The sequence below is a fragment of the Crotalus tigris genome, unplaced genomic scaffold (genome assembly GCF_016545835.1).
Source record: "Crotalus tigris isolate CLP2741 ecotype Arizona unplaced genomic scaffold, ASM1654583v1 scf7180000018686.200002167:472752, whole genome shotgun sequence".
Classification (NCBI taxonomy): domain Eukaryota; kingdom Metazoa; phylum Chordata; class Lepidosauria; order Squamata; family Viperidae; genus Crotalus; species Crotalus tigris.
The window spans coordinates 289,425-301,736 of record NW_024097146.1 but is presented as its reverse complement, the minus strand read 5'-3'; the positions used below and the strand labels follow the sequence as shown (position 1 = coordinate 301,736).

Sequence of the window (12,312 nt, the reverse complement as noted above, 5' to 3'; positions counted from 1 at the left end):
GGGGGTGAAGGAATGAAAAGGGGGTGATATGGGGGCGATGGAGCAAGAAGTTTTGGGGACATTTTTGAGCCTGCCCTGCTCCGAGCCTCCCCGCCATTTGCAGAGACAGATAGAGAGAGAGAGAGGCACTTGTGCTTCTCTCTCTCTCTCTCTCTCTCTCTCTGATGCGGATTTGCCCCCTTGCAGGGCATCTGGTTGGCCCTGCGCCCGGGTGCCCCGCCTCCTGGGACAAGCACAGCCAGGAAGTCCATTTCCCTGGCTGGCCCCGTCCCAGGTGCACATGGCCGGGGAACCGCGCAGGGGAGCCCTGGGATACCCGCTCAGAGCAGCCCATCAGAGCCTCAGCCTAGTGGGCCAGCCTTCTCTTAGCCTAGTGGGCCAGGTGAGTAGAAGACGGGGGGAGAGAAAGGGAGGGGGAGGCATTTTCCAATCAGACCCGTGGGAGCGCTTCCTCCTGGAGTCCGGCACCAGCTTCCTTGCCCTCCTCCTCCTCCCCTTCTTCCTCCTGTTGCCCCCCGGGCGGCAGTCCTGGCTGGGGTGGCGGCCAGCAGGGGTATTGCTCCCTGGGCGATGCTGATGGGTCACGGATGGCTGGGAGCATCATGCGTTGTGGAACGGCCCCAGCTTCTCCAGCAGCTGATGGGGTGTTCTGCAGATGTCTTGCAAGTTAAACCCTGGGACACTGGCGGCGCGAGGGAAGGCTTGGCGATGCAGCCGATGGGCGGGGCATTCGGCAGACTTGAGCTCAGGGACACCAGCAGCATGAGGGACGGCCTGCCAACGTGACCATGAGCCAGAGTGTCCCTTCAGACCGGCGGGCAGCAGAGCTGGGTGCCTCCAGCAGCGATGGGGTCTTCTGCTGCCTCCTGCCCCCCTCCCCACCCCTTCAGTGCTCTCTCTCTCTCTCTCTCTCTCTCTCCTCACCTGGAGAAAGAAGGGGGAGGGAGGGAGAGGAAAGAGAGAAAGAGAGGGAGAGGGGACAGAGAAAAAGAGAGAGGGAAAGAGAGAGAGGAAGCGCAGGTGCCTCTCTCCCCCCCTCTCCTCACCTGGAGAAAGTAGGGGGGAGGGAAAGGAAAGAGAGAAAGAGAGAGGGAGAGGGGACAGAGAAAAAGAGAGAGGGAAAGAGAGAGGAAGCACAAGTGCCTCTCTCCTCCCCTCTCCTCACCTGGAGAAAGAAGGGGGAGGGAGGGAGAGGAAAGAGAGAAAGAGGGAGAGGGGAAAGAGAAAAAGAGAAAGGGAAAGAGAGAGAGGAAGCGCAAGTGCCTCTCTCCCCCCCTCCTCACCTGGAGAAAGAAGGGGGAGGGAGGGAGAGGAAAGAGAGAAAGAGAGAGGGGAAAGAGAAAAAGAAAGAGGGAAAGAGAGAGAGGAAGTGCAAGTGCCTCTCTCCCCCCTCCTCACCTGGAGAAAGAAGGGGGAGGGAGGGAGAGGAAAGAGAGAAAGAGGGAGAGAGGAAAGAGAAAAAGAGAGAAAGAGGAAAGAGAGAGAGAAAAAAGATTTGACCACCCACCCAGTCTGCTCTAAAGGCACAGTGAAAACACAGCCAGCACTCCCCCTGAAAAGCTCTCATTTTCACTCATTTCAAGCTAGCAGTTGTGCTTTTACGTAGCTTGACTATCCCTGTGATATATAGATTAAAATGTAATTATTAAAAGTCTCTGAATATTCAAACCTTGCCCAGCCCTCACATCCACAAAATTATTAGCTTTATTCTGGGGGAGAAAAATGAAAGTTTATATAAATGCATTTCACATTTTAAGAGGTCTGCAGTATTGCAAAGTTTAAGAGCCACTGGCGACTAAATCAATTAAAGTTATGAGCAGTTTATCAGTGGGCGTTCCATTTTAATCTGTTGGGCTAAGAAAATTGAAACTCTTGTTCTTAATGCTGCTTTGCTTCTGTGTTCTGCTGTTCAAAGAGGGTTGGGCTCTGGACCCCCCTTTTTTGGGGGGACATGGGAACATTTCTGGAATTTGAAGACGCTCTCACAATACAGCAACTGGAAAGGGGTTTGTCTTTACAAAACAGTGGCATGGAGGGGAAAACCATCTTGAATGGTGAGATGGGTAGCTAATAAATTTAATCAAAAATAAATATAGTTTTTAGAATTGTAGGTTTCTCAGTGTCACTTGGCTGAGATGGGCAGCTACAGAAATTGATTGATTGAATAAATGAATTAATGAACTTGTTGCACAGATTTATTAAAATGCTGCCTCTGTTTTGTTGCAGGAAGCCCCTAGAACAGGGGTAGGCAACCTTGGCTCTTTTATGACTCGTGGACTTCAACCCCCAGAATTCCTGAGCCAGCTGTGTCATAAAAGAGCCAAGGTTGCCTACCCCTGTTCTAGGGGCTTCCTGCAATGTCAACGTAACTGTTGAAACTAGATTTATCAACATCCACATGTGTTTTTCTAGTGTTCCAATGGAGTCGAAAATTTAACTTGCAGGTAGTGCCTTTCATTTCAAAGACCTCTCAACATGGCCGAGAAGAGGAAGTGTCGCCAATATTCTACGGAATACCTAAAATTGGGATTCATTCCATCTCCTTCCAACGTACAGCTTCCGTTTTGTCTTCTTTGTGAGAAAACATTTTCAAATGAAGCGATGAAGCCTTCCTGACTGAAAGAATATTTGGTAAGAATTCATTCGGATAAAGCTGACAAACCGGCATCGTTTTTCCAATCCTTAAAGGCCAAGTTTGAGGGTCGCAGCACAGTTGGGAAGTTATTTGGAAATTCACCACTCAACGCCGACAAGGGGCTCATTTGTTCCTATGAAGTATCTTTGTTGATAGCAAAATGTGGCAAACCTCACACTATCGGAGAAACGCTAATTTTACCAGCAGTGAAACAGGTTATTGCCACCATGTTGGGGCCCAGCGCAAGCACTATCACACAATCGATTCCTTTGAGCAATGACATCGTATCAAAAAGAATTGATGAAATGGCTGCTGATGTGGAAGAAAGGCTTATTGACACCTTGAAAAATACAGAATTCGTGATGCAGATTGATGAGTCAACGATTTGTGAAAATGAAGCCTTGTTATTGGCTTATGTCCGTTTCATCAACAGAAATGAAGAGATCGGGGAAGAACTGTTATTTGTTCGAAATTTAGCCACCGACACAAAAGGTTCTTCGATTTTTAAAAAGGTTGAAGAGTTTTTTAATGAGAAAAACATCCCTTTGACAAACATCATGGCATGTGCAACCGATGGAGCTGCATCCAAGGTTGGACGATATCGCGGATTTCAAGCTCATCTAAAATCAGTTGTACCTGGAGTTATGACTGTCCATTGTGTCGTTCATAGACAGCACCTTGTCTCAAAAAAATTGAGTGGCCATTTGCACGAGTCTCTACATTACATTATTAATGCTGTGAATAAAATTAAGTCGAATGCCTTGAACAACCGACTTTTTCACAAGCTTTGTGAAGAAAATGACATGGAGTTTGAATCTCTCCTTTTGCACACCGAAGTAAGGTGGCTTTCAAAAGGAAAGTGTTTGCGGCGATTCCACGAACTTTTTGACACAGTTGTCGAATTTCTTGAATCCACTGACCCAAGTCTAAGCAGTTCTCTTAAACTTCGACGTCTGGATGTAGCTTATCTCGCTGATGTTTTTGACAAGCTGAATGAAGTGAATGTAAAGCTGCAAGGAGATAAAATCAATTTTCTTAAGGCCAAGGGAGTAATCTGCTCATTTATTACCAAATTGGACCTCCTTGCAAGCAATATGAGTCGCCAGGAGCTGTATCAGTTCCCAAGCTTTGGTAATGAATGTGAACTCCAAGAAGATTTGGACATTTTTTGCTGCCACTTGAAGCAACTAAAAGTAGATATGGAAACCAGATTCTATGATCTGATAAATCTGGAAGTGCCCACTTGGGTGCTAAATCCTTTCACAGCAGATTTTGCACAACTTCATCCCAAACTGCAAGAGCCACTGACAGATCTGAAATATGACTGTGAAGCCCAGTCACATTTTCAGAGTTACGGCTACGAAGCTCTTTGGCTGAAAATGAGGAACACTTACCCAATATTGTGGGAGGAACTTAAGTTTCTTCTTTTAGCCTTTCCTTCCACTTACTTAGTGGAGAGGGGCTTCAGCGCTGTCCAACAGATCCTTTCTAAATCAAGGAACATGTTGAAGATCTCTGAGCGCGGTGATTTAAGAATGCGATTAACAAAAATGGTTCCAGACATCAAGAAATTAGCATCAGCTCACCAAGCACAAGGCAGCCATTGATGTTCTTCTTTTTTTTGCTTTTTGTGTACATACATTTTTTTCATTAATAATTGACTGAGCTTTTATCGTTGTATTTGCTTCGTTTTTGAATTTTTGTTGTGCTCTGTAAAACATTTTGTGTGTCTCTTTGTATTGTACTTTTTTAGCGTGCACTCCAGTTCAATATTAAATTTTCTTTGTGTCTTTTTAATCCTTTTTACAGTGTGTGTGACTATATATACTTTCCTCGAATATTAATTTAGTTTCAGAGTTTTCGTCTTGAAATTCTTAGTTCCTGCATTGCGGTTTGCTATTATGCCCTTTTCATTTTCTTTTTGCGTCTTAAATTTCACTTGTAATTCAATCATTAAATGTTACTGTTTTCCTTTTTGGGCACTTCACTTTCTTGCAATTGAATTTTGTTTTCAGTGATCATTACATTTAAGTGTCTTGAATAAATAAGATAATAATGAAATACATGTATCACGAAGTTTGGGAATGAAGTGATGGATGGCACCAAAAATTTTCACACAGTTGAGATATGGGGAAAAGACTGGAAATAAATTATTTGCATCAATATGTCCTGATGACAATTTTAAAGAAAACAAAAAAAGTGTTTGCATAAATTGAAGAATTATTTCCTATGTTGTGATTAAGAGGTTATGTTGGGAGAGGGGGGCGATGACAACTTACTCATTGGCTCAAGGGGGCGATTCATTCAAAAAGGTTAAAAACCACTGGTCTACTTCACAGTAGATTTGAAGAAAGAAGACTGTGACTATGCTTACATTAATCTTCTCAATTCACTTTAGGTCCCAGGGTCTAAAATACATGCTAAGCGACAGGATTCCATGTCAGTTTAAGGAGCTATCAATTTTAAAACGGTGTTTGTATTCTAACCTGCAAAAAGGTTCTTCAAAATTAACAGCTTCAGCATCCTTACAAACCCTAACAAAAAGCTTCCTCTAAGGACAGTCCATAACTACAAAGACCTTAATCCTGTGATGGTGAGAGACCAATACCCAATGACCCTCATATCAGATTTGTTGGCTAGATTGCAAAGTGTGCACATTTTTACCAAGTTGTATTTTCGCAATGCTTACAATGTCATTAAGATCAAAGAGGATCATGAATTTTTAACTGTCTTTGAAAGGGATACCTGAACTGATAATGTTTTTATTTAAAGTTAATTTGATTATGGTATTTGTTGAGTCCGTCGCGAAATGGTAAGACATGAGAAGCAGTTGTAGTTCTCAGGAAACCTTTATTCTTCAGTTCAGTTTACATTGGAATATGGCGGCAACGCCTAAAACTCTCGGCCTCCTTTTATAGGCCTTTCCCGGGTCAATCTGCTACTTTTGGTGCGCCAGCACCCACGCATGCACACATGTACTGGCGACAGCCTGTCTGGTCCCGGGCAGCTTGCACCTGCCCGGGACCACCTGCAATGCCCCGAGCCTGCTTGCAAGGCTCAGGACATAACACCCCTTTCCCCCGGGCTAAAACTACAACCAATGCCATAATAATACACAACCCACTCTTAGTACAATGCTCTGCTCCCCCAATGTTCGGAGTTCCCCCTGTTTCCATTGCCTTAGTGTTTCTACCTTCCTACTGGCTTTGTTTAGCCAATAGTGTTATGTAATCCTCTAAGTACTTAGGAGATTTCCTTGCTCTCTGTGACCTCCTAAGCTCTGGGTGTCTGACAGGTACCCCCTGACTGAGGGGTGATGTGAACCTGTTTCCCTTGTTATGCCTTGGTGACTCCCAAGGACTGTGCTCCAATGCCTGGCCTGCTTGCTTGCCCACCGGGCTCGTCAGGCCAGGGCTTCTTCCAGTGTATGACCTGGTTGTCCCGCCTAGCTGTAGGCTCTTTGGCCCTTCTAAGTGACTGTCACTGTTGGACGTTTCTGTAGAACATCTTAGGTCCGTCCAAGACCTGTCAGGAGGCTGTCTATCCCCTGCATCCCGTTCTGTGTCCGGGCTTGTGTGGGTTTCAGTACTGTCCCAAAACTCAGTTGTCCCCTGAGTGTAGTCAGAGGTGTTGTGGTCGGGATTTGGTTCCTCGACCACCTCCCTGTGTGTTTGCCCCTTTCTAGGGACAGGGTTGAAGTCAGGCCAACTAGGAAGAGTGTGTGCCAGCTCTCTTGCAGGGAATGGATTGTTGGGATGCTCCCGGGTATTCTCTCTGACTGGAGTACTGAGTGATATGGGTGAGAAGTGATCATGCCCCCGGGGTGACTCCCTGGCTGGAGTAGGCGTGAATGCCTGATAACTGGGTAAGCTCCTAGAATTCCTGTTTGGAGCACTCGCGGAATTTTGGGATGGGCCGTTTGTGGCTCCCTCATTGGTAAAGGGCAGCATTCCATGCCCCTCCCTTTGCCCAAAGGGCTCCCCCTCCCCCCTGGAAAAGACCCAGGAGTCTCAGCGGGAAGGTCCCGTCTAGGGCGAAGTTGGTCAATGTGCCGACGCAGGACACGACCGTTGTCCAGGGATACCTCGTAAGATAGAGGACCTGTGACCCTGGATATAGATGCGGGGACCCATGTATGACCAGGCCCATAATTACGAGTCCAAATCAGGGCACCCACAAGTAGTTGCCTAGGTGCCCTGGGGTGTGAGACAGAAGGAGGCAGTCTGTCCGGATGCAACCGGTCAAGCTTGGTAGTCAGTTTGCGCCCCCAACGAAGTTCAGCTGGGCTTCTCCCTGTAGAAGTGGACGGTGTGGTGCGATAAGAAAGGAGGAAGTCAGCCAACCTGTGATGCCAGTCCCCGTAGGTGAGCCTCTTCAAGGCGTCCTTGGTGATGCGAACCATGCGTTCAGCCATACCGTTGGTAGACGGGTGGAAAGGTGCAGAAGTGGCATGACGAATCATGTTAGCCTGCAAGAAAGCTTGGAATTCGGAGGAAGTGAATTGAGGGCCGTTGTCAGACACAATGACGTCTGGGAGCCCATGTGCAGCAAAAATCCCCCTCAGTATCTGAATAGTCTTTGCAGTGGTGGTGGAAGAGACAGGTACAACCTCAAGCCATTTTGAATGGCTGTCAACGAGGACTAAGAAGAATTGACCCTGAAAGGGCCCAGCGTAGTCAATGTGCACCCTAGACCATGGAGACTGTGTTTCCTCCCATCTAAGCACAGGAGCTTGGGGCATTTCAGGGTGTGAGCGTTGACAAAGGTGGCAAGCATGCACCTTAGCTTCTATGTCTTTGTCTACACCTGGCCACCACAAGTGGCTGCGTGCAAGAGCCTTCATTCGTACAATGCCAGGATGACCCTCGTGGAGGGAATCTAAGACCCTAGTCCTCATTGAGGTGGGAATGACAACTCTGCTTCCCCAAAGCAGACAACCCTGAGAGGTGGACAACTCGTTCTTTTTAGACCAGAAACTCTGAAACTCAGGACTAGGACAGTGCTCAGGCCATCCAGACAAAACCCAAGAAAGGACACGTGAAAGTGTGTGATCTGTGCCTGATTCAGCGGCTACCTCCCTGGCATTCAGGGGGGACTCGGGCAAGGCTTGAATGGAGAGAATATTGATGGCTGGCGCGGGGTCAGCCTCTATTACCGGCAGGGGTAATCTACTGAGGCCATCAGCATGGCCCATTTCCTTCCCAGGCTTGTGAAGTAGGGAAAAATCATATTTATTTATTTATTTATGAGACTTATATACCGCTTTAAGTGCAAGCACTCTCTAAGCGGTGTACACCAGTAAGCAATGTATGTATATATTTACATTGCCCCCAACAATCTGGGTCCTCATTTTACCTACCCCGGAAGGATGGAAGGCTGAGTCAACCTTGAGCCGGTGAGATTTGAACTGCTGACCTGCTGAACACAGCCAGCTAAAGTGGCCTGCAGTACTGCACTCTAACTGCTGCGCCACCTCGGCTCTGCAGACAAAAAGATAGACCACCTGAGCATCCTGGGGGAGATAATTTGGGGAGTTTGTTTATGTGTGGTAAACAGTCCCAACAAAGGCTTATGGTCAGTGAAGACCGTGAAATGCCTACCATATAAAAAATCGTGGAATTTTTTAATTCCAGCAACAACAGCTAAGGCTTCCCTGTCTATTTGAGCATAGTTGCGCTCAGCTGAAGACAATGTCCTGGAGTAATATGCAACAGGAACCTGAGTTCCATCAGCCTTGAGGTGGCTCAGTACAGCACCCACCCCATAAGGGGAAGCATCACAAGCGATGCACACAGGAAGGGACTCATTGAAGTGAGCAAGTACACTGTTAGAAGTGAGCAAGGCCTTGACCTCATTGAAACTAGCCTCATGTGTTTGTGACCACTGCCACACTGCCTGTTTATCTAATAGCCTGTGAAGAGGCTCAGCTACACTAGCCTTGTGTGGAAGAAAGGAATTGTAGAAATTCAGAAGGCCCAGAAAAGCCTGTAGTTCGGCCTTAGACTTTGGCCTAGGGGCTTGCATAATGGCTTTTAGTTTGGATTCAGCAGGATGAATCCCAGCAGCATCAATTTTGAACCCCAGAAACTCAGTAGAAGGCACCCCAATTTTACATTTGTCCTTCTTGAGTTTGAGTCCTGTTTTTCTGAACCTAGATAGGACAGCCCTTAGCCTTTCAGCTAGAATGTTGTGGAGTCTCCTGCAATTAAGACATCATCAAAGTAGGGGCAAACCCCTGGTATACCCCGTAGTGTGTTTTCCATTACGCTTTGGAAAATCCCAGGAGCGACATTTACTCCAAATTGAAGTCTCTTTACCTTGAAAGTCCCTCTGTGGGTCACAATAGTCTGAGCTATAGCAGCGTCATCATCAACAGGCAGCTGTTGATATGCTTGAGCTAGGTCAAGCTTTGCAAAAACGCGCCCCCCCCTTGAGGGAGGCCAGGATATGACTGACCACAGGAACAGGATAGGCATGTTGCTGCAATGCCTTATTTAGAGTGCATTTGTAATCAGCACAGATGTGAATGTCCCCATTTGCCTTAAGAGGTGTGATAATGGGGTCTCCCATGGACTGGAGTCAACTGGTTCTAGAATTCCTTGTTGGATCAGTTTATCCAATTCAGTGTCAATTTTACTCTTTAAAGCAAAAGGGACCCTTCTTGCTTTAATTCTAATGGGAGTGACCGTGGGGTCTAGTTTTAACGACACAGGGGGTCCTTTGAATGTGCCCAGCTGGGGGCTGAAAACGTCTGCAAATTCTTTGCAGACTTCCTATAGATTGAGTGTTTGTAGGCTGTTGAGCCCTGTGACGTGTATCCCCAAGGCCTCAAACCGCTCGAGTCCTATGAGACTCGTTCGTTCACCCTCTACTACTAGTAGGTCTAGTGGACCCTCAAAATCCTTATACTGTATGTTAAGGGTGGCCTCCCCCTTAACACACACTCTGGAGTTTTGAAAATCCGTTAGCACAATGTCAGAAGGCCTCAACTTGGCCTGGGTTCCACTGCCGGAACAAATCTTCCTAAATGTGTGCATAGAAATGATCGAAAGTGCAGACCCCGTGTCCAGTTCCATAGTTAATGGAACCCCTTGTAGCTTCACCTTAAGTGACAGCTTTTTCTTAATGGGCTTGTGTGTGCCTGTCCTGTAGATTCTTCTTCGCGAAGCACAAAACCCCACCCTATTCTGTCTGGGGACCCTGGTACCTTTCAGGCGCAATTCTTCCTGAGGTGTACCTTCTGACGGCCCAGGCAAACAGCTGCAATGTGTCCTTGTTTTCCGCACGCCTGGCAGATAGAGGAGCGGAACTTGCAGTTGGCTCTCTTGTGGCGACCTCCACAACCGATGCACTTGGGGAGAGCTGAAGAGCTTCCTCTTGGTTTTCCTTCCTTTGTGGGGTGGAGACGGTCCACTTCCTCGTCAGGATCCTCCTCGGAGTTCCTTTGGACTTCTTCCTGGTGCACGGATGCAGCATCTGGACTGTTTCTGATCGGCCGCATGTTCTTGATGGCGCCGCCCGCTGCTTCTTCTGCGGTGACCTCTCTCAAGGCATCTTGGAAAGACAAGTCCTCCTTGGCAAAAAGTCTCTGTTGCAACTCTCGATGCCTTAGCCTGCACACAAATCGGTCCCTCAGTCATTCTTCGAGGTCCTTTGGCGGCTTTCCTCAGTGCGGCGATGTACTCCTTGGCCGATTCTCTGGGTCGTTGATCCCTCTGCTTGAAGGTGTGGCGCCACGCGATGACGGACATCTTAGGTTGGAAGTGCTCCTTCAGTAACTTCTTTAGATCTGCGTAGCTGACAGACTCTAAAGGAACAGGTGCTGCGAGGTTCTCAGCGATTTCGAATGCGTCTTGACCGCAAACGCACAACAGGGTGGCAGCCTTCAAGCTCTCTTCCCTCACCTGGTTCACTTTGAGGTAGTTTTCCACCCTGGCTACGTAGGACTCCCACCTCTCTGGATGTGAGATGTCGAATTCCGAAAGCCTTCCAATCTTCGCCATTTCATATCAGGAAGGGTCTATCAGCCAGCCTACCCCTGAATGCGCACTGGATTGGCGGGTAGCTGCCGAGTCAATGCAGTTCCTGCCGCTCCGGACTCACTCGGGTAAGCTTACACCTTCTCTTTTCCGATGTAAGGCATCCCACCTTCGTCGCCAGTGTTGAGTCCGTCGCGAAATGGTAAGACACGAGAAGCAGTTGTAGTTCTCAGGAAACCTTTATTCTTCAGTTCAGCTTACATTGGAATATGGCGGCAACGCCTAAAACTCTCGGCCTCCTTTTATAGGCCTTTCCTGGGTCAATCTGCTACTTTTGGCGCGCCAGCACCCGCGCATGCGCACACGTACTGGCGACAGCCTGTCTGGTCCCGGGCAGCTTGCACCTGCCCGGGACCGCCTGCAATGCCCCGAGCCTGCTTGCAAGGCTCAGGACATAACAGGATTGTAAATTTATAAAACCTTAAATCAGGTCTAGGTTGAATAAATTTAAGCTAGAATTGGATATTTTAAATATACTATGCTATTGGAGGGAAAAAGAAAGGGAACACTTGATGTATTGATTGAACTATGTATATATGTTTTGTTCTAGAATGTACTTTGTCTTAAGAATTAAAAAGCAATACAATTTGTTTCAAATTGCAGATATGCAACATACAGCATTTGAAAGCTTTAAACAATATTTTGCATGCTAACCTCTCTTTCAATATCCAAAAGATTTATTGTCCAGACTGATGCCTGCAATATGGCTATCAGGACTGTTCTCTTACAAGAAGTGGGGGAAGGGGAGGAGGCTGCTTTTTGCCTTGTGAATTTTTGTCAAGGGATTTGACTGATCTGGAACAAAGCTATGACATTTTTAACAAGGAATTGTTAGCAATCAGATCACCTTTTGAACAATGGAGATAATGATGACAGGATGGAAAATAATGGCTTAGGAATATATGGACTTTATTGAATGTTATTAAAATCTGGATGAGGTCTCAAAATTACAGTACATATAAGGACATTTAAAAATACTTGTGAGCGAGAAGTGTTCTGAAAAAAAAAATGAGAAAACAAGAGCAGAATGACTCTTACCTGGAACCAGGAAACATGTGGAAGCTGTTATTTGTAGAGATGCATTTTTCAACAAAGGTGCTTCAGTTTTTGCATACAACTATAAATAGAGGAGCTGACCTACTTATCCTATTTGGTTTTTTTTCCCTATCAAGTATTGTAAGTATGTGCAGTTTTCAATTTGATTGATTCTATCACTTGTTGTTTTACTTTTCTTTAAGAATCAAAAGCTAAACAACATATTTCTGAGGGGAAGCACCTACCAACCTAAATGCATATAACACTAGCATTCAGATTAAAGTCCATAAAACAGTGGCAAAAAAAGTGACTAGATAATAAAACCAGCTGTTGTACATTCAATGTACTGTAATCTAAAGAAAAATTTACCTAATTTACTAGTAGTAATTTATTGTATTTATTATTATTGAATTTTAATAATTTTATTTTGTGAACTTTGGTTTTATGGAAAATGAATAAAATATATGTTAATTGGTTAATGAATTAGAATTCTATATTTTGTTCTAGTTTATAAAAAAGGAAATATTGGATGAGGGGCTATACTGTATAGTTTTAATATAGATTATTTTTCATGTTGTGTGACTGCTCTCATCCTGGCCTTGA

At 46.0% G+C, this 12,312-nt stretch overlaps 1 pseudogene; it reads left to right on the top strand.

Annotated features, from left to right (window-relative positions):
• Positions 1 to 2,475: 2,475 nt before the first annotated feature.
• Positions 2,476 to 4,197, top strand: LOC120313472 (annotated as a pseudogene).
• The last annotated feature ends 8,115 nt before the right edge of the window (positions 4,198 to 12,312 follow it).